The sequence below is a fragment of the Nicotiana tabacum genome, chromosome 6 (assembly GCF_000715075.1).
Source record: "Nicotiana tabacum cultivar K326 chromosome 6, ASM71507v2, whole genome shotgun sequence".
NCBI classification, from domain to species: Eukaryota; Viridiplantae; Streptophyta; class Magnoliopsida; order Solanales; family Solanaceae; genus Nicotiana; species Nicotiana tabacum.
In genome coordinates, this window is record NC_134085.1 from 105,418,127 (window position 1) to 105,440,825 (window position 22,699).

Below are 22,699 nucleotides of genomic sequence, written 5' to 3' on the forward strand. Positions count from 1 at the left end.
GATACACTATAAAACCTAATTTCTTTACAAGGAAACAAATGAGAACCATCAATGCTTAGTGCCTGGAGAACCTTTTGTTTTATTTCTTGTAAGTTAGTGCTTGGAGAACTTCACAATCATTAAACATAACAACAGGTACAATTACAATCACCCATAAGGTACTAGATTATTAGCGAGGAAATTCTAGCTGATAACTTCACCAAGAGCCTAATGTATCACCTTCAGTGTATGTTTCAAAAAGTTTTAAATAAAAGCACTAACTGGATACTTGGCCAGTTAGTGATATAGTTATTCTATTCAAAATGGAAAAGGAGATGGAAACCAACCATCATCTTAGACTTAAGCATTTAGCACACTGATACCTTCACCATCTAAGCAACGGAAAGAAGTGTCACAAGAACTTCCAGAGTAGCATCTTAATTGTGTTATGACAAAAGAATACATTTATACATAACCTTTATTAAATAAAAGACGTTTATACAGATATCTAGGTTTATCAGCAGAAAGGAAAAAGACAACAAATACTTCTAAGATAGCAAGACCACGAAGAAAATTAGTCTTCAAACAATTTCAGCTTCATAAACGAAAGAAGAGGAAAACAAGTTCAGAATAACACCTGAGCAGGAATGTAGTGGATATCCTCAACCAGAAAGTTAACAACAACAAACCCAGTTTAATCCCAACATGTGGGGTCTGGGGAGGATAGTCTGTACGCAGACCTTACCCCTACCTACTGCAGGTAGAGAGGTTGCTTCCAATAGACCCTCGGCTCAAGAAGGGCAAGAAGAGGAAGAGGGAAGCAAGGGAGGGAAAAAGATGGAAGAGAAAAAGAGGAGATAAAGGATAAGTAGTATCAAATAAGAGCAAGGGAATACAATACCTAAGGCGAACAAAATCACATATCGTAATAAAAATCTAAGAATATGAAGGGACATGCACGCTACTAAGCCTATCGGTAAACACTATAAACTACCTACTAACCTTCTACCTTAATCCTCGACCTCCACACCCTCCTATCAAGGGTCATGTCCTCAGTGAGCTGAAGCAGCGCCATGTCCTGCCTAATCACTTCTCCCCAGTACTTCTTAGGCCTACTTCGACCCCTTCTCAAACTCTCCATGGCCAAGCTCTCACACCTCCTGACAGGGGCATCAATGCTTCTTCTCCTAACATGTCCGAACCATCTCAGCCACAACTCCCACATCTTGTCCTCCACGGAGGCTACTCCCACTCTGTCCCGGATAGCTTCATTCTTAATCCTATCTCGCCTGGTACACCCACACATCCATCTCAACATCCTCATCTCTACTACTCTCATCTTCTGCACGTGGGAGTTCTTGACTGGCCAACACTCAGCCCCATACAGCATAGCGGGTCGAACCACCACTCGATAAAACTTACCCTTAAGTCTTAACGACACATTCCTATCACATAGGACACCAGAAGAGAGCCTCCACTTCATCCATCCCGCTCCGATGCGATGTGTGACATCTTCGTCAATCTCTCCGTCACCCCGGATAATAGAACCGAAATACTTAAAACTCGCTCTCTTGGGGATAACTTGACCATCAAGCTTTACCTCTACATATGCATCATGGGTCTCACTGAATTTGCACTCCAAGTATTCTATCTTGGTTCTACTTAGTTTGAAACCTTTAGACTCCAAGGTCTGTCTCCAAATCTCCAACCTCGAGTTAACTCCGCTACGCGTCTCGTCAATCAACACTATATCATCGGCAAATAGCATGCACTAAGGCACCTCGTGACGCGATAGTACATCCATCGCCAAGGCAAACAAAAATGGGCTAAGAGCTGATCCCTGGTGCAACCCCATCACCACAGGGAAATGCTCCAAGTCACCACCCACAGTCCTCACCCGAGTCTTAGCATCATCGTACATATCCTTAATCACCCTAATGTACGCTACCGGGACGCCGCAAACCTCCAAACACCTCCACAGGACCTCCCTCGGAAATTTATCAAGGTCAATAAACACCATATGCAAATCCTTCTTCCTCTTCTTGTACTGCTCCACTAATTCCTTACCAGATGAATCACTTCCGTAGTGGAACGCCCCGGCATGAATCCAAATTGATTCTCGGAAATAGACACGCACCTCCTCACCCTGGCCTCCACCACCCTCTCCCAAACCTTCATAGTGTGACTCAATAACTTGATAACCCTATAATTGTTGCAATTTTGGATATCACCCTTGTTCTTGTAAAGCAGAACCATCGTACTTCACCTCCATTCTTCAGGCATCTTCTTTGTCTAAAAAACAACATTAAACAAACTAGTGAGCCACTCCAAACCTGCCCGCCCCGCACTCTTCCAGAATTCCACCGGGATTTCGTCTGGCCCTGTTGCTTTGCCCATGCACATCTTACACATCGTCCCTTCCCACCTCCTCTACCGTAATCCGCCTACAGTACCTAAAATTCCGCTGACTCTCGGAGTGCTCTAACTCACCCAGCTTAATGTGTTTATCCCTATCCTCATTCAACAGTTTATGGAAGTATGTCTGCCACCTTCTCCTAATGAGTGCCTCGTCCATCAACACATTGTCATCCTCGTTCTTCATGCACTTGACTTGGTCTAAGTCACGGGCTTTCCTCTCCCTCACTTTGGCCAACCCGGTACAACCTCTTGTCCCCGCCTTTGCCCTCGAGTTCCTCGTACAAACGAGCAAACGCTGCATTCTTAGCCGTCGTAACTGCTAACTTTGCCTCTTTCTTCGCCTTTATGTAACACCCCCGATAAGTCCTTTTTTCCTCCTCGTTTGTACTCTCAACCAGAAAGTCAGGAGCTTTTAATTCTTCTCTTTTAAGCAAATCACAAACACTTTTTGCCATATCTTCATCATTATTTTGAGATGTAATGGCAGTCAGATCAATATCCCCGTGAGGTAGGTATGTTTTCAGAGGGGCCGATCCAAATGGGAAAACCTGTAAAGGAGATGAAGATTTCAACACGCTCCATGATTAAACTAAGACTTCTCGTTTAAGGTTCTATCTTGTTCCATCATGTCACCTTAGTGAGAAATCATTTAGTAGCCATGCACAATCTAATGTACAGCAAAAAATCTTTAAAACGTGGAGCATTACCAAGACGAACATCCCCATATCTTTTCGTAACAAGTTCTAATAAATCTACCATACATTGCATTTTTGGCAATGTCTTTGTTAATATAAAGGGCAATAGTGAATTAATTAGATTTTGCTATAGCAATGGAATGAATAATCGTCAATGCAATTTAGACAACTCTTAATTCTCGCGAAAACAAATAAAGAAGAGAAACTATTGGTGCTGAGTGTTTGTATAAAGAACAGAAATTCCATGAAACTGAATGTAACCCAGAGAAACACGCTATTCGCACAACACCTTCTGTTCTCTATTATGACAAATATAAAAAACTTCAGGGCCATGGCTTGCTTGTGGGTTGGGGCTGCCCGGTTGACTAACCAAGGTGGGCGCAACCCAGCCCATACAGCATCGAGATGAAAAAAATAAGTAACAGATAACAAATATAGACGTGAAAATATAGTCTAGCTAACCTCAACTCCAAAGTTCTCTCTAATTAACCACCCCACATAATTGACAATCCTTGTTTGATCAGAATCGTCAACACAGATAGTATGTCCTGGATAGTTCTATTAGCCGTGGGCCGACATTTGTACCCAATCAGAAGTTGGTATTGACTTGACATAGAACAGGAAGGTGAAACCAAGGATGTGAAAGAGATTGACGAGAAACAATCATTAGAAGTCTCCATGCCAGGAGTTTCTAATTGAACCTTTGTAACTATTTCAATAATCAGCGCTGATCGTAGCAATGCCAGAAGAATCAAGAGATGGCATTAGCATTGGCTGAATTTTAAAAATTTATGACATCCCAGGAAATAAAACTATTCAAAGACAATGATCTCATTCAGATCAGTATCCAAAACCGTGTATACAAGACCAAACTGCAACTAAAAGGACTGTGGGTAAGGGGGGACTGAGAGCCGTGGCCTTCACCACCCAGAAGATCTCTTGAAACAATCACTTTTAGCAGCCAGAGAGGCTAGGTGGTTTGAGAAGCCATTTCTCAAGCAAGTTAAACTTGGGTGAGCATCCAAAGTTCCAAAAATCATAAGTACAAATCCAATCGAAAGAGAGTGAAAATCAGTGACTGTTCAGGTGAAAAAAGTCGCCAGAGGAAGTGCCAGAATTTGCAAGCTGTTTGACTCAATGAACAAATGGTAGAAAAAATGATCTCTATAACCTGTGAGGAAATCAAGAGGGAAAGCTTAAAGGACAAAGAACTTGGATGAGAATGAGAAGCTTTTTAATTCCGTAAGTAAATTTTTGAAGTGATATCTAATAAATCTAGACAGAAACAACAGAAGGAGGATACATGAGAAAAGGTGCTACAACTGGGTAAGACTCATTTCCTATAAAAGGGTCAGGATGACGTTTGGCCACGGCATAAAGAGGTAAACAGGGCTAAGCCAATTTCAAAAGCTTCACTCTTCCTAAAAGATTTGATTTCTATCTTAGCACGACTTAATCCTCTGACTTAATGAAAAATAGGGGATATCTCGTCAAAGCTACAACTAGGGATTAGAATTTTTTTGAAGATTTGATGAATCTATACCCATATTACAATTTATTCAACATTTGGTAGGTGTTGACAGCTATGCTTTAGCTTCATATTCATCCATGACTGTGAACCATGGCTATAACCGCCGGAGAAAGAGACAAGCGCAATAACCTTTAAGGAATCTTTTTCTAATAAAGAGCATTTGATGAATCTCTCTAAAAGTTGTTACCACCCCCCACCTCTGACAACAATTTGCTGTTTAAGATAAGACAAAAAGAATAAAAAAGAAAAGTATAGGTTTTGTCGAAAGATGCAAGAAGTTCACCATTTAAAACTATAGATTGCTGTCTCCCACTTAGAGAAACTACCAAACTGCCTCACTCCAACTGTCCTTTGGGGAAAAACTAGAGAAGGCATTTTATAGCTGCTTGCGAACTCAAAGGTCGAGTCTTTTTACAGATAGGTCAACAATAATGTTAGACATCAAAATTGGATCAAATTCGATGAGTAACTTGCTGGCAAGACCAGATATTCCTCCCCTACATGCAGCTAAAGGCAACAAAATCTACAACTGAATTGAAATCTTAGATCTTTTACAGCTTGTAACCAGCTTACTATTACATTGACGCAATTAAATTAATAACTTTTCATCCAAAGGTCGCATTAGAGGGTTAGTTTCTGGCATGTAAGCCCATAAGGAAAACAAAAAATGGCGATAATCGACATATCAATTTCAATGCCAAGGGACAACACCAGATACAGAATAGAAAGATGAACTCATGGTTTATGCAGTTGTTTGTAAACCAAATAAGAAGTTCCACAGGACTGGAAACCATCATAGCAATTTTAAAATGCAAAATTTTACCCAGAATTGCAGCTTTAGTTAATTCTAGTTTCTTTTAATGGTTAAGCTGGCACAATGCATGAACTCTCTTCCAGTGCAAACACCTTGTCTTATTTTTGGTAGAATGCAATGTTTAGAGTCACTCCGATACTACAAACCTAAGAATATTCAATACTCCACTAAATTTGAAATTACGATATGAAATCAGCTTAAACAAAAGCATCATTGCCTGAGTAACTATTTAATTCTTCTTACCAATCAAAAATATATATCTCATTCTTCATAAGCGAATTATAGTACCTATTATCAATCGTCAACTATATACAGATCTATAGTTCCACTCCACTCTATTTAGGTCCATTTCACCTTATCATAATATAAATGAAAAACTTAGGACAACTTTTTGGGAGTGTTTCGAAATTTTGTAGCCCAAATCGAATAAAAATTCTCTCACTTAAATTCTTTCCTTTTTTTTTTCCTCTTTTCCACATACCATTTATTTATTTAGGTAAACACTTGCTTTCAGGGGCGGATTTAGGGGGGCGCAAACCCCCTTCGCCGAAAAAATACACTGTATATATAAGGCAAAATCTGTTTTTTACCTCTATATATTAAGTTTTAAACCCCCTTAACACAATCCAAAAGTGTAGTTTAGTGGTCAAGGGGTTCAAAATCTACATAAGGTCATGAGTTCAATTCCCACTAGATACAAAAAAATATTTTGAACCCCCTTCGTGGAGATCCGGTGAAGCTTTCCACGGGCGTGCTGGACCGAGCCTTACTCATAAATTTTGGCATTTAATAATAAAACAGATTATTCACTGAAAGTATATGTAAATATTATTATCAATCATTACTAAAAGCATGCAGCAGTTGTAATCGAGAATAAGATTACAAATATGTAAGACTTTCGAAATTTTACCAAGTCGAATTCCTCCTTATTTTTCTATATTCGGACGAGCTTTGTCCTCTTTCTTTGACTGTTGCTTAGTACTAATGGACGCTTCGAACCGTAAACGCGCCATTTTTGTCTGCGCTTGCGACAAAGAACGAGAAAAAAACCAATACTTTCGCACGCGCTGCCGCTGAATTACTAAATATAAATCAACGCGCCGCCACTGTCAGCCCAACCAGGAATCAATAGAACGGGAAAATTTTATTCTGTGTGTGATATTTTTTTTTGTCTTACAGTTTTGTGAATCCGGATTTTTGTGGACCCAGAAACGTAAAATGGGGTCCATAAATTTGTGAGACAAAAATTAACCTCATACAACTAATGTAAGTTGTGTGAGACACATAATAAAACTTCTCGTGGAACCGAGAGTGTCCCTTCTTTGTAAAATATTAAACATTTCCATTTGTAATCACTTTAAATTAATTACTACATTAGAGAGAATAGGTTTCCTAAATGATCGTGAAATCTACATTTATCTACATCTATCTACAATCTACATCTACAATATATTAAGAGGAGGCTCTGAAGTTGAAACTTAAATTACGAAATTACCCCTGTCTCATTAAATTTATTTTAATTTTTAATAATACATACAAATACACGCTCCTTTTTTTTAAAAAAAAAAAAAAAAAAATATCCCAAGCGTTGCACCGTTTAAGTTTCTTCCCCATGATAATGTTCCGAATTGACTTTCTTTTCTAAATTTCGATATCAAACAACTCTTCTGCAAACTGTACCAAATATAGGCAAGAACGATGTTCAGACCTTCATATCCATGCAGGTGCACATGTGCTAATTCTAGCAATTTATGTGTTTCTTTACTCTTTGTTAAGATTATCCGACGAAGTAAAGCAAAGACCTCAAATCTATTTTTCGTCGGTCTCGCTAAACTTTTTTGTAAGTTCAATTAGGGATAATTCTCTTAAACCAGTCCATAAATTATTGTGGTCTGTGATTGCTGGTTAGACTTTTGATGATTACTGGATTTTTGGTTCTTAATTTGGTTTTTGTTTTATTGCCGTTTTTTGCCGATTAGGAAGTTTGCGTCTTTATCTTCAAGCAGATCAAGTTATATAAAATTTTCATTCTTTTTTTTGGGGGAATTATATAATAAAAATGTTTTAAACTGTATTAAACCATGTTATTGCATTGTCCTTTATTCCTCTTCACTGTACATCTGGGGTAACAATGTTTTCCGTAAAAAATGAAGTTAATATGGTGTTTTGCATGATCTGTAGTTGTTATGTTCAATTCATCACTTACTGTACTGAAATTTTGTGTCTTTATCTTTATTTATCTTATTAGAAAAGAAAAAAATGAAAGTCAGTGTCTTTTTCTACAAAAAAGCATGGGATTTTCATATATTTGTACTGCAAGTTCTAAATTACATCGTTTTTGTATCATAGATCAAGTTACCATATTATTATGCATGATTTCTTGGTTGTATGTTCGGTTTATTAGTTACTAAAACTGAAAAGTTTTCACCTGTAGCTGATTAAAGCATATACATAGTTGTTGTGCTTTTAATTTTCAATATTAATAGTCACAACTATTCCATCACAATTGTGTACCTGATCGTTTCTCTACGCCATTATATAATGGTGCTTCGAAAATCAATACAGGGTATGCATTATTCACGTTGGTGGCTGTTGAGGATGGCGGTTAGAGTCTTGGTAGAATATACATCATACTTCTCTTTTGTGCAATACTACTCTGGCGTTTTTTGTTCATTCTTTTTGCATCCGGGATCTGGTAATTCATATCATTCTCTTGTCACACTTTACAGTTTCTTGTTCACATAAATAATAGAAAAGAAAAGAGAAAGATTTACTGAATTTTTCAGAATGATCTAGAGAAACAATAAACGTAATAAATTACCAAGACACAATAAAGTAATTAATCTTCAATTGACAAGCAAAATTATATGGCTTTACGAATGGGATTATAAACTACTTATAAATATTTCACTTGAATTTCTTTTGTGGGTGAAGGAACAAGGTCGGATAAAGGGATCGAGGATGGCAATGAGAATAATATGCAGGGGAATAGGAAATGAAAGAGGCTGAACTCTATGGGATGCCCAGTGTTGTAGCATTCTAAATTAACTATGATATTTTTTGAGACAATGTCTCTGGCCGATACAGGTATCGCCGATACTTTATGCTCAATGACAGTGATTAGAATATGAATTGATAAAGTAATTTATTTTATACCCTTTGTAGGTAGTGTTGTGGCTTGGTAAATATTTTTGATAATCAACTGGTTGCTTGCAGAATTTAAAACTATATGGTAGACCATGGAGCAATTTTTTTGGATATTCTAGCTAAGGATAAATGCATAAAGGTTTCATCAACTAAGCATTTAATAGTGATAGTTGTATTTGTTGCGGAAGCCAAATGTATATAGTGTGAATAAGTCACAACTACTATACCAAAAATTATGACAGTCACCAAATAATAAATAAGACAATAAAGCAATAATAAAGGGAACACCAAAATTTACGAGGTTCGGCTAATTTTGCCTACTCCTCGGACACAACCAATATTTTATTCCATTCCAAAAATACAAGTGAAATAATACTAAAAAGAGAAGATACAAATGCCTTAAACAGATGAGAAGACAAATGAGAGGTGTATTTAAATCCTAAACATTAGACCTTCTTTTATAGGGAAAATTTCCCAACCAAATGGCTAACCCACCGATGTGGGACTTTGCCAAATTCAACAAATCTCCACCTTGGCAAAATTCCACATCTTCAATCTTCTCTCAATAACAAATTTTGGTTGTGTCTTCATCTTCAATCTTCAGTGTTCAACAATGTTGATCAAATCCAAACAATGTTGAAACTTGACCGCAGTCACCACTTTTGTCAGCATATCAACAGGATTCTCTGTAGTATGAATTTTCTTCATCGTGACTCCACCTTCTTCTATGATTTCTCGTACAAAATGATACCGAACATCAATGTGCTTCGTCCTTGCATGATAAACTTGGTTCTTCGCTAATTGAATAGCACTTTGACTATCACAAAAAATTGTGATACCTTTTTGTTCAACACCAAGCTCCTTTAGCAATCCTTGAAGCCAAATTGCCTCCTTCACAGCCTCTGTAATAGCCATATACTCTGCCTCTGTTGTAAACAAAACAACTGTTGACTGCAAAGTAGACTTCCAACTAACTGGTGCCTTTGCAAAAGTAAACACATAACCAGTAGTTCATCTTCGTTTGTCCAGATCACCCGCAAAATCTGAGTCACAATATCCAATTACAGACTGATTATCTTCCTGCTAAAAAACTAACCCGACATCTACAGTATTATGAATATACCGTAGAATCCACTTCACAGCTTGCCAATGTTCCTTTCCTGGATTATGCATATATCTGCTAATAACTCCAACAGCTTGTGAAATGTCAGGTCTCGTACAGACCATTGTATACATCAAGCTACCAACAACATTTGCGTATGGTACCTTTGACATATACTCTCGTTCAACTTCATCCTTTGGCGACATAGTAGTACTCAGCTTAAAATGGGGAGCAAGTGGAGTACTAACTGGCTTAGTCTTGTCATCTATGCCAAAACGTTGAAGTACTCTCTTCAAATATTCCTTTTGAGATAAACAGAGTTTCTTTGAACGTCTATCTCTTTTTATCTCCATGCCAAGAATTTTCTTTGCCTCACCTAGATCCTTCATCTCGAACTCCTTCTTCAGTTGAATCTTCAACTTATCAATTTCTTCCGAATTCTTGGAAGCTATCAACATATCATCAACATATAGGAGAAGATATACAAAGGAACCATCTTTAAGCTTGCGCAAATACACACAATGATCGTATTTGCTTCTCTTGTACCCTTGCCGCAACATAAACTCGTCAAATCGCTTGTACCATTGTCTAGAAGATTGTTTCAATCCGTACAATGATTTTTCAAGTTTGCACACCATATTTTCTTTTCCAGCAACTTTGAATCCTTCTGGTTGAGTCATGTAGATTTCCTCCTCCAAGTTTCCATGTAAAAACGCAGTTTTTACATCCATCTGAACTAGTTCCAAATCCAATTGTGCTACCAAAGCCAACATAATTCTAATGGAGGAATATTTTACAACTGGAGAAAACACTTCATTGTAATCAATTCCCTCCTTTTGAGCATATCCTTTGGCCACCAATCTTGCTTTGTAGCGAACATCTACTTGGTTAGGAAATCCTTCCTTCTTTGCAAATACCCATTTGCACCCAATTGCTTTCTTTCCCTTCGGGAGATTGGCCAATCTCCATGTATGATTCTGATGAAGGGACTGTATTTCATCATTCATGGCAACCCTCCACTTATCTTCTTCTGAACTTTGGACAGCGTCTTTATAAGTAGTAGGAACATCATCAGCTACAATTGAGGTTGCACAAGCAACCGTCTCTATTAGACTAACAGGTTTCGTTATTGTTCTTTTTGGTCTGCTGGTTGCTATTGATTCAAGTTGTTGTTGAGGTTCCTGAGTTGGAATCTCCTCTACTGGCTCTCCTTCCAGAGGGTAATCTTCATTTGTTTCCTCCTCTGCTTCTTGTGTAGGAAAAATAAATTTTCCCTCAAACTCCACCTGCTTAGAAGCACCTTTATTTTGTTTGGTATCTTCTGTTACCTTATTTACCATAGCAGATTCATCAAAGGTAACATCCCTGCTGAATATTACTTTCTTTGTCATAGGACACCATAAGCGATATCCTTTGACTCCAGAAGTAATTCCCATAAAAATAGTCTTCTTTGCCCTTGGATCCAATTTTGACTCCGTCACATGATAATATGCAGTTGAGCCAAACACGTGCAAAGAGTTATAATCTACAACAGGTTTTCCATACCATTTTTCAAATGGTGTCTTGCCATCAATAGCAGCAGATGGTAAGCGATTAATGAGGTGGCATGCATATGTAATTGCCTCAGCCCAAAATTCTTTGCCCAAGCCAACATTAGACAACATACACCGTACCTTCTCCAGCAAGGTCCGGTTCATACGTTCTGCCACTCCATTCTGTTATGGTGTATGTCTAACAGTGAAGTGTCGGACGATGCCATCATTTTCACAGACCTTATTGAAATGATCATTTTTGTATTCACCTCCATTGTCTGTGCGAATACACTTGATCCTCTTGCCTGTTTGATTCTCCACCATCGTCTTCCATTTGAGAAAAATTCCCAACACTTCATCTTTGCTCTTCATTGTATACACCCATACTCTTCGGGAAAAATCATCAACAAAGGTTACAAAATAGTGCTTCCCACCCAATGAAGGTGTTTTGGAAGGACCCCAAACATCAGAGTGTACATAATCCAAAATGCCTTTAGTATTATGGATCGATGTACCAAATTTAACCCTTGTCTGTTTCCCCTTTAACACAATGCTCACAAAACTCCAAGTTGCAAGCCTTGACTCCTTTTAACAATCCTTGATCTGATAGAGTTTTCAAGGATTTTCCTCCAGCATGTCCCAAGCGCATGTGCCATAGCTTGGTTGCTTCTGCCTCTTTGTCGTCACTGGATGTCACTGTCGCTGTCCCAATAACTGTACTGCCATGATAGCGGTACATATTATTATTCTTCCGATTAGCCTTCATTACCACTAGTGCACCGAAGCATACTCTCATCACTCCATTTTCTACAATGATTTTGAATCCTTTTGATTCAAGGGCTCCCACAGAGATGAGATTCTTCTTCAAATCTGGTACATATCGAACATCTGTTAATGTTCTGATCATTCCATCGTGGTTCCTTAATCGTATTGAACCAATCCCATATGAGGTAAGAGGGCTGTTATCCGCTATGTGAATAATTCCATATTCTCCTTCTTGAAAATCCACGAACCAGTCCCTGTTGGGACACATATGATAGCTACAAGCCGAGTTCATCAACCATATGTCTGATGATGTTGATGACTCTGTTGTAACTAATGAGAAGTCTGAATCATCACAATCAGCTACATTTGAATTCATAATGGCCTTTCCATTATTATATTTGGCCTTATTCTTCAACTTCAGACAGTCTTTCTTCCAGTGCCCTTTTTCTTGACAAAAGGCACATTCATCTTTGCTGGGTCTGGATCTTGACTTGGATCTTCCCTTCTTTGTCCTCATTTGATTTTGAGGACGACCCCTCACAAATAGTGTTTCTCCTTCTCCGCCCTTCTGTTTTTCTCGCTTTCTTTGTTCATAGCTGTACAAAGCCGAACAAACTTCTCTGAGAGAAACTTCGTCATTTCCATGGAGTAGAGTAGTTTTAAGGTGCTCGTACTCATCAGGAAGTGACGCCAACAACATCAATTTTTGTATCCATATTTTGCAAATCTGTGACCAACTTATTGAAACTGGTGATATGTTCATTCATCGTGGTACCAGGAACATAGGTGAAGTGAAAAAGTCTCTTCTTCATGTACAATTTATTTTGACTGTTTTTCTTCAAAAATTTATCCTCCAGTGCTTTCCATAATTTACTTGCAGAAGTTTCCTTTGTGTATGGATATTTCTGCTCTCTAGCAAGGTAGGATCGAATGGTACCGCAAGCAACACGGTTGATAATTCTCCAATCTTCTTCTCCAATAACATCTGGTTTCTTTTCTTCAATGGCCAGATCTAGCCCTTGTTGAAAAAGGACATCTAGAACTTCGCCTTGCCACATCCCAAAATGTCCGGACCCGTCAAATATTTCTACCGCAAATTTCGCATTTGACACAATTCTTGTCATAAGCGAAGATGCCAATGATGACGTGTTGTTGACACTTGATGTAGATTCTTCTTGTTTATTTTCTCCCATATTTGACACAAATATTATTTAATAGCTGACGACACAAATCAAGATTATTTCCTTTCTGATGTAGAATATCAGACTAAGCTGCAACCACAGAGCATACTCAGACAGAACCTTGACTCAGTTACCAAGATAAATCTTTTCTGATGTGGAAGATCAGACTATGCTGCAACCACAGAGCATACTTAGACAGTACCTTGGCTCTGATACCAATTGTTGCGGAAGCCAAATGTATATAGTGTAAATAAGTCACAACTACTATACCAAAAATTATGACAGCCACCAAATAATAAATAAGACAATAAAGCAATAATAAAGGGAACACCAGAATTTACGAGGTTCGGCTAATTTTGCCTACTCCTCGGACACAACCAATATTTTATTCCACTCCAAAAATACAAGTGAAATAATACTAAAAAGAGAAGATACAAATGCCTTAAACAGATGAGAAGACAAATGAGAGGTGTATTTAAATCCTAAACATTAGGCCTTCTTTTATAGGGAAAATTTCCCAACCAAATGGCTAACCCACCGATGTGGGACTTTGCCAAATTCAACAGTATTAACTCCTAAAACATATTGTAGACATCTTCATTTACTAGGAAAGATATTTTCTATTATAATAATCATAACTTTTTGCCTTATACTTAGTACTTTTAACTTCTTGTGTAACTGATTTCCAACTGAAGTATATGTGCAATTCAGAAGGCTTGAATGGAAGAAAACATTAATTAGTTAGCCGTTAATCTTTATATCTATTAGTTTCATGGTCTTCTTTTGAGCCAAGTAATTGCTACTTCATTTGGAGAGATGCTCTTTCTTGATTTTGGATAGGCTTAGCTCTACCATAAGAGTGTTTAATTTGATGCATGTTCTAGAGATACTTGTGCTAAATGAATGCTTTGTCAACCTTTTATATTTTCTTTACCACACAGAATATTGAGTCTTGATTTGCAAGATGAATTGGAATACTTTGTTGATAAAATCAATTTTGACATATGAGTTTTACTCCTTAAAACATTTTATTTATATCCTCGTGTGTATTTTATGCCAAGTGAGTATTGAATTTCTTGAAAGAATAGACTTTAGTGGATATTATGATACTTGGGTTTATCATAACATTGCTCTTTTCTGGGAAGCATGTCGGAAACACTTGTTTAGGAAGTTATTATTTTGGTTGGTTTGTCTCTTTATGCTAGAAAGTCCTTATAGTATTTTGAGTTTGATACATACATTTCACGGCATATGTAGTTTGAGAAATAAGATATTGGTAGATTTAAATATAGTTTGTACATGGAGTATACTTATCTTTTTTGTCTATCTAAATCATTTTTCTTGTTTGATGAGCTCATAAAAGGTGCATTATGTGCTTACTTAGGGAATTATATGACTCTCTATAATGATGTACACAAATTATAGACGAGTCTTTATGTTGCCTTGAAGAAAGTGGGTTAAAAAAATACATGGGCATTTTCTTCTTTTATTTTGTCATGCATATTTTTGGTGATGAATGCATATAGATACTTGATCCTTTTTCTATTTTTTAAGATTTGAATTCAGGGATGAATTCTTTTTTCTTTAAAAGGGAAGAGCTATGATGCAGTTGGGACCCGGGAGGAAGACTGGTACGTGAAGAGGTCCTCACTTCGAAAGGGCAGACCAGACTATAGAAATATGGATATTATTTAGGTACTTTTATGTTTCAATTGAGCTCTCCTGCAGCATTTAGGCCAAACATGAACTGCCTCGAGTACAGAAGTGGTAGAAGATGGATTCCCTTCTCCATATTTTAATACTAGAAGGTTTGGACTTGCTGATCCCAAAGTTCAAAAAAGATTGGTCGCACAGCTTCGGGAGCTCCTCAGTTTGACGATGGAAAAAAGCATGACATCTTACCAGCTGAATTTTTGCTTTGCTTAATCAAACATTATGGTATATTTACATCACTAATAAAGGTGTCAGGAACACTGTCATAGTTAAAGAAGTTTATGATGGCTCTAATTTAATTAGTAAATGCCCACATTTACTGTGTAGGGGTAACTTTATAGCTCTCACGGGCAAAAGAGGTATTGATTCATGTGCAAGAGTTTCTTCATAGTAAGTTTAATGAGAATACTGGTTGATGAGACAATCATGTTTTATTTGCAATTCGGAAGGATTATTACAATGGCCTTGAGCCTTATCAATAGAGGAGAAAAGGTTGGTCAAAGTGTATTATTTTCTGCATCATTCATTACAGGTCCTAGGAATATGTGACGAATTGATCATTTACATATACTTGTATTTTATTCTTCTGTGTATTTTTATTTATTCAAATATTTATTTTAATAATATTGATATTGTTTTATAAAATATATATTTCATGACTCAGTATACACGTTCATCGCACGTGGTGAGAAACTAGTATATAAAAATATGGGCTATGACATATTGTTGGTTTTGAATATTAAATCCGTATGATCATGACAATAACACTACAGCAATGTTAGGGCAGTTAATTTGATATTATCAATTTTAAAATCTTAATAATACCCGTATAAACTATAAAATTAATATTTTGCTCACAAACTCATTTTCTATGCACTATACCTAAAATTACAACATTGAAAAATAAATACTTCCCTCTTATCTCAGTTTGATCTTTTAAACGTCTTTTTTGACCCTTTAATTACGCCAAAAACAACCTAGTAAAATCCCACAAATAGAGTATGGGGAGGATAGTTTGTACGCATACCTTACCCCTACTCCGAGTGAGTAGATAGGCTATTTTCGGTAGACCCTCAGCTCAAGTAGAGGAAAAGAGAGATAATATATCAGCACTATCAACAGACAATAATAGAAATAATGACAGCAACATAAGAACCACAGAATAGATGAAAAGCAATAACAATAACCAGTGGATAAGGTCCGGCACAAAGAAAAACGGGAGAATAGTGTGAACACAACATGAATCACTAGCAGTCTAAGACAAAACCCTATCAGACTAGCCTCACACCTGTATGAAGTAATGCTCAACTATCTCCTAACCTACAACTCTAATGCTCGACCCCACACCTTTCTATCAAGGGTCATGTCATCGAAAATCTGAAGTCACGCCATGTCCTGTCTGATCAACTCTCCCCAATACTTCTTAGGTCGCTCTCTACCTCTTCTCGTACCCGCCAAAACCAACCGCTCACACCTCCTTACCGGGTCATCTAGGCTTCTCCTTCATACGTGCCCGAACCATCTGAGTCTCACTTCCCGCATCTTATCATCCATAGGAACCACGCCCACCTTCTCCCGAATATCTTCATTCCTAATCTTATCCATCATAGTGTGCCTGCACATCCACCTCAACATCCTCATTTTTGCTACTTTCATCTTTTAGATATGTGAGTGCTTAACTGGCCAACACTCAGCCCCATACAATGTGATCGGTTTAACCACCACTCTATAAAACTTGCCTTTGAGTAACGGAGGTACTTTCTTTTCACACAGGACTCCAGATGCTAATCTCCATTTCATCCACCCCACCCCTATGAGGTATGTGACATCCTCGTCTATCTCCCCTTCCCCCTAAATCACCGACCCAAGATACTTGAAACTGCCTCTCTTGGGAATGACCTGTGATTCAAGCCTCACTTTCGTGCCCGCTTCCCTCAGCTCCGCGCCGAACTTGCACTCCAGGTATTCTGTCTTAGTCCTACTCAACTTGAAACCCTTAGACTCAAGGGCCTATCTCCAAACCTCCAACCTCTCGTTAACGCTGCCTCGCGTCTCATCAATCAAAACTATGTCATAAGCGAATAACATGCACCATGGCACCAACCTCTCGTTAACGCTGCCTCGCGTCTCATCAATCAAAACTATGTCATAAGCGAATAACATGCACCATGGCACCACCCCTTAGATATGGCGTGTTAGTGCATCCAAACCAAGGAAAATAAGAACGGACTGAGCGCATATCCTTGGTGTAACCCCATCCGAGTCGCCTCCCACTATCCTAACCTGAGTTTTAGCTCCATCGTATATGTCCTTAATTGCCCTAATGTAGGAAACCGGCACACCTTTAGCCTCCAGGCATCTCCAAAGAAGCTCTCTAGGGACCTTGTCATATGCTTTCTTCAGGTCAATAAATACCATGTGCAAATCCTTCTTCCTATCCCTGTACTTCTCTACAAACCTTCTAATAAGGTGGATAGTTTCAGTAGTCAAACGACCTCGCATGAACCTGAACTGGTTGTCGGATATAGACACCGTCCTCCTCACTCTCACTTCTACCACCCTCTTCCAGACTTTCATGGTATGACTTAGTAACTTGATACCCCTATAGTTGTTACAACTCTAGATATCACCTTTATTTTTGTACAACGATACCACCGTGCTCCACCTCCACTCATCTGCCATGCTCTTCGTCCTAAAAATACCTTAAACAGCCCAGTAAGAAACTCCGAGCCTACTTTACCCACACACCCCAAAATTTTACCAGGATTTCGTCTGGCCCAGTTGCTCTACCCCTACTCATCTTACGCATAGCCCCATATCTCCTCAACCTTAATGCGCCTATAGTACCTAAAGTTTCGGTGACTCTCAGAATGTCCCAGTTCACATAGCACAATGTCCCAATCCCCCTCTTCATTCAGAAGTCTATGAAAGTAAGTCTACCATCTCTGCTTAATCTGATCCTCTCTCATCAATACTCTACCGTCCTCGTCTTTGATGCACCTCACCTGGTCCAGATCCCAAGCCTTCCTCTCTCTCGCCTTGGCCAGTCAGAATAACTTCTTTTTCCTGCCTTTATTCCCCAGTTCCTCGTACAGACAACCAAACGTCGCAGTCTAAGCCTCCGTGATCGCCAACTTCGCCTCCTTTCTAGCTACCTTATATCTCTCTATGTTTGCTCTCCTCTCTTCCTCGCATGTTCTTCCTATTAACTCCAGGTATGCCACCTTCTTCGCTTCCACTTTACTTTGGACCACTTCATTTCACCACCAATTGCCTTTGTGCCGGCCAGAGTAACCCTTCGAGATCCTTAATACCTCTCTTACCGTCTCCCTTATACAGTTCGCTATCATCGTCCACATAGCGCTCGCATCCTCACTAACCTTCCAGGATCCTATAGACGATAAACTCCCCTCCAACTCATAATCTTTATCCTTAGTTAATGCTCCCTACATGATCCTCAATTGTGTTACATCTCGCATTTTCGTACGCTAAAAGTTTCGTCTTCAGTTAATTGACGCAGACTCGGGGTGAGATTATCTGAGGTTAACATATTTACGCTATTTATAACCAGCGACAAATAAGTGTCATGAAGGATAAAAGGTACACGAATTAAAGAAAACGAGTTTCGTTGAAAGTGACCAATTTGGGATAAAATACGGGTTGAGCAATAATACCCATTAATTATGAACTAGTACCAATACAAAGTACCATATAGCCGTGATAATATGATGTATAAAGTATATTAAAAATGAGTAGTATTTTTAGGTAATTTGAGATAATTCTTAATTATACGGGTAATTAGTTAATTACCGGATAACGGGACATTACCTAGTTAATTATTAAAGTATGGAAATAAGACGTGGGAGAAAGCCACTACTAAGACATATGACTCTTAGTCATAATATCTTAGGTGGCAACCTAAAGTTAGGTACATAGTGACACCTACGTACAAGACTTATACAATTTGGTTTCCTCTATACACAAGCTTGGTTTTCATTGATTTCATTTTTATACAATCTTTCCTCCTAAAGCAAAAACCTTCAGAAACAGATGCTAACATTAAATGTAAGGAGATGTTCTGATCCTAAGCTAATTTCGTCAAAAAGTTTCAAGAAGCAAAAGCTAATTTCGTCAAAAATTTCAAAAAGCAGAAGCTTAATTCGATTTTTGGGGTTCTAAGTTCAATCCACGAAGGTTTCCAATGGAATATTATATAGAGTTTTTCCTACTCTAGGTATGTTAAGGTCATCCCTTCTTTTTTTGGCATGGTCTAAATTATACTGAAGAAACGAGCAAACGCATAGTTTCTACAAATTACTCTATTCATAGAAATACTAGGGGTGTCTATATTCTTGATTCCCCATTATCTTTTGTTCATGGGTCTCAGAATAATATGTAGTTAAAAAAGTTATCCGGAAAGAATATTGAGATTTTTACGTATTTTTAATGCATTTTCCCCATTTATACATGTGCATTGACCCATGACCAGATAGCGTTATATACAGATATATATGTAAATATATGGATATGGGATATGGAAAAAGGTTACAGCATTATATACGCACTGATCAGGTCCAACCCCATACCACTACAGAGTGGAGAGAGCGGTCGATGCAGCTTTTACCTGAGAAGATCGGGATCGAATCCACAAGGAGCTACAACAATGTTTGAAGTTGGATTTCTATCTAATCTAGCAGTGGTGCTCTTGATTACACTTCCAATCATATTTATTTGTTTGTTACTTCTAATTTTATACTAATGATGTATGCAATTAAGCTAAGTATAAATACTTGTAAGGTTTTCTAAATGGTTGAAGAGGCACTAAGGAAGTGACCTTCCCCTAGGTGAATACTTGGCTGGTTCTAAAGCCTAAGGCAAAGTTGTTATGTTTAGGATTGCGATATAGCCAATGCACAAATCTACTTACTCTATACCTCTCGGTAGTTTGAGTGACTTTGCCCTAATTGACTTTCTCAAGACCAATTGGATGTCAAAATTATGCAAGCAATATAGACTCAAGTCGGGTATTACTATCTCTAGGTTTAACCCTTTAATTGGGGCTATCAATCTCTTGAATATGCTCCAATTCCTTATTGGCCTGATTTTCCTAGACTCAAACTCTCTTTCTCAAGAAGAGCCCAAGTCAAAAAGGCACAAATTAGTGTTTGCAACCACTAATTCAACATGGAAAACACAAATCATGCCAAATATCAACCACCCATAAACATCTAAGCCTTAAAACAAGAGACCTATCAAATACTTACACTAGGGTTGAGCCACAACCCTAGCTAATGGGTCTAGCTACTCATAATAATAGAAGAAATCAGATATTAAGATGAAGAGTAACCCATAAAATATAATTACAAGCTAAGATTTGAAGATTCAATGTTAAACTAGCTACACAATTACTCAAAATAGACTAAAACGGCGTTCCCGTGCTCAGCTACAGATAAGATACCCTAAAAATCTGAAAAAGAAGTATTTATACAAGGCCGAATTTTCTGGACAAAAATGCCCCTGAAGGAGGTACCGCGGACCGCGAAAAATGAACTGCTCTTTGGCTTCAAATCTATGTCTCTGAATCTGGCCGTCGCGGACCACAGTAAATGGACCGCGATCGCGGTGGCTTTACCGCAGATCGTAACAAATGGACTGCGGACCACGGTGTCTTGAATCTTTCAAACTTCACATTCTCTGTATCCCTTCTCCGTGGACCGCAACAAATGGAATGTGACCATGATGAGGCTACTGCGGAATGCGGAAAATCAACCGCGGCCACGTTGCTTGAAGGTCCAGAAATGTACTCTCTCTGAACTTTGCCACCGCGGACTGCAATAAAAGCACTGCGGTCGCGGTGGGTCCTTTACAGCCGTTGTGGATTTACTAGTGTAGCGGTGCTTTGACTTGTTCTTGGCATTTGTGCAGGTTTCACTCCTTTTTGAGCTGGTTTTGACTTCCTTGTCACTTTTTGATCAAACACTGCAAACAAGCACAACATGTAAGCTTTCGGGATTACTTGTATACATTTTTAATCCAAAACTCAAGCAAAAAGGAGTATAAAATAGACTAGAACCCTAGTTATCAATTCCCCCAAACTTAAGATTTTGCTTGTCCTCAAGCAAACAAAGTAAGTCTCACCTCCTTAAGGATAAAACCAAGAAAATTCAGCTAACCTAAAATGACCTCATCTAGCATCAGTTGGGACTGACTATTGCCCTCAATTCAAATGAATCATTAACAACATTCAACCTTTTAAGCACCATTAGGGGTGTTCGTCGGTCAGTACGGTATGGTATTTAGACATTTCGGTTCGGTATTTAGTTTATTAAAATCTTATGCCAATGTCGTACCTAATTAAATTCGGTATGGTTTATTTTTTTCTTCTTTCGGTTTCGGTTTATTCAGAGCGGTAACATCGGTTTATTCGGTTTGAATACTAACTAGTGAATAGAGTCATAGACTCTGATATTTTTAATTAAAGTACTCAAAAATACAACACCGAAAATGTTTGTTGACAATTTTTTTATCCAAAACTATAAAATATCGACCCAAATAGAGAATATTGTATATAAAAGAATATTTGGTCATTAGAAATGTCTTGTTACTTGTTTAAAGTTAATTGATGAACTTAAAGAATAAAGGAAAGTAAAATTTTAGATTTTTTATATTTATGTTATAATTGATAATATGTGTTTTGTGTAATATAATATATATTTCGGTACAATATCGTTATTTCAGTATTTTATTTTAAAATACCAAATACCATACCTAATACCAAATTTTTAAAAAAACTTAAGTCATTAGAAATGTCTTGTTACTTATTTAGAGTTAATTGATGAACTTAAAGAATAAAGGAAAGTAAAATTTTAGATTTTTTATATTTATATTATAATTGATAATATGTGTTTTGTGTAATATAATATATATTTCAGTACAGTATCGGTATTTCAGTATTTTATTTTAAAATACCAAATATCATACCTAATACCAATATTTTAAAAAATTTAAACCAAATACCATACCAAATACCAAAATACCATATACCAAATACCAAAATTTTCGATTTCGGTATGGTAATTCGGTATTTATCAAATTATGCATAGCCCTAAGTACCATGGTTTTAGTGCGACACAAAAGCATCAAGAATTGACTCAACTCCTCAAGGAAACTCTTTCTACTACTTTCACTTTTAGATTGTAGCACTCAGAATGAGGATTGTGAAAAACACACTCATCTCTCTCAAAGAAAGGTCACAAGTCTGGCTCTAAGTACCATAAACTTTCCCCTTATGTGAGTCACCACTAATGTAAGCTTTACTCAAATCAAGATCATATAGGGCTTTTGTAAGAATACAATGAAGGCTTTTAGTTCAGGGTAGGATATATTTGGTCTAAGAAGGCACCTTCCCTTGAGCACTTCATTTGCTTCATTTTGGCACACATTCTCTTGACTCTTTGAGTCATTTCTTCTTTATTAGGGGTTAGACAAACACACCGTCACTCTTTCTTGTTCATTTCAAACCCTTTTCTCCTTTCTAATCTTTCCACTCCTTTCATCTTTTGACTTTTATTGAATCCCTTCATTTCTTCTACATTGTTCATTCTTTTTGACTTTTTGATTTTTTTTCTTTTTCTTTTTGACTTTCCTTTTATTCATTTTGTACCTTTTACCACTTTTTCGCATTCCTCGTCTCTCCCCCCAAACTTATGTTTTTGCCTTGTGCTAAGGAAAGATCGGGTGCCAAGAGAGTGTCTTTTAAGAATGGGTAAAGGCTTGTATTATGGATTTTGAAAGAAAAAGGGCTATATCTCAAAGGGGTTGA

At 37.6% G+C, this 22,699-nt stretch overlaps 1 long non-coding RNA gene across 2 annotated transcripts; it reads left to right on the forward strand.

Annotated features, from left to right (window-relative positions):
• The first annotated feature begins 7,029 nt into the window (after positions 1 to 7,029).
• LOC107764907 (uncharacterized) lies at positions 7,030 to 15,470 on the forward strand. 2 transcript variants are annotated; one of them, XR_012710565.1, is made up of 4 exons: positions 7,030 to 7,161; positions 8,003 to 8,132; positions 8,372 to 8,524; positions 14,719 to 15,470. It is a non-coding gene; the product is annotated as an uncharacterized LOC107764907 (long non-coding RNA). The 2 variants fall into 2 exon arrangements; XR_012710566.1 differs by having other exon boundaries at positions 14,756 to 15,470.
• Positions 15,471 to 22,699: the final 7,229 nt, after the last annotated feature.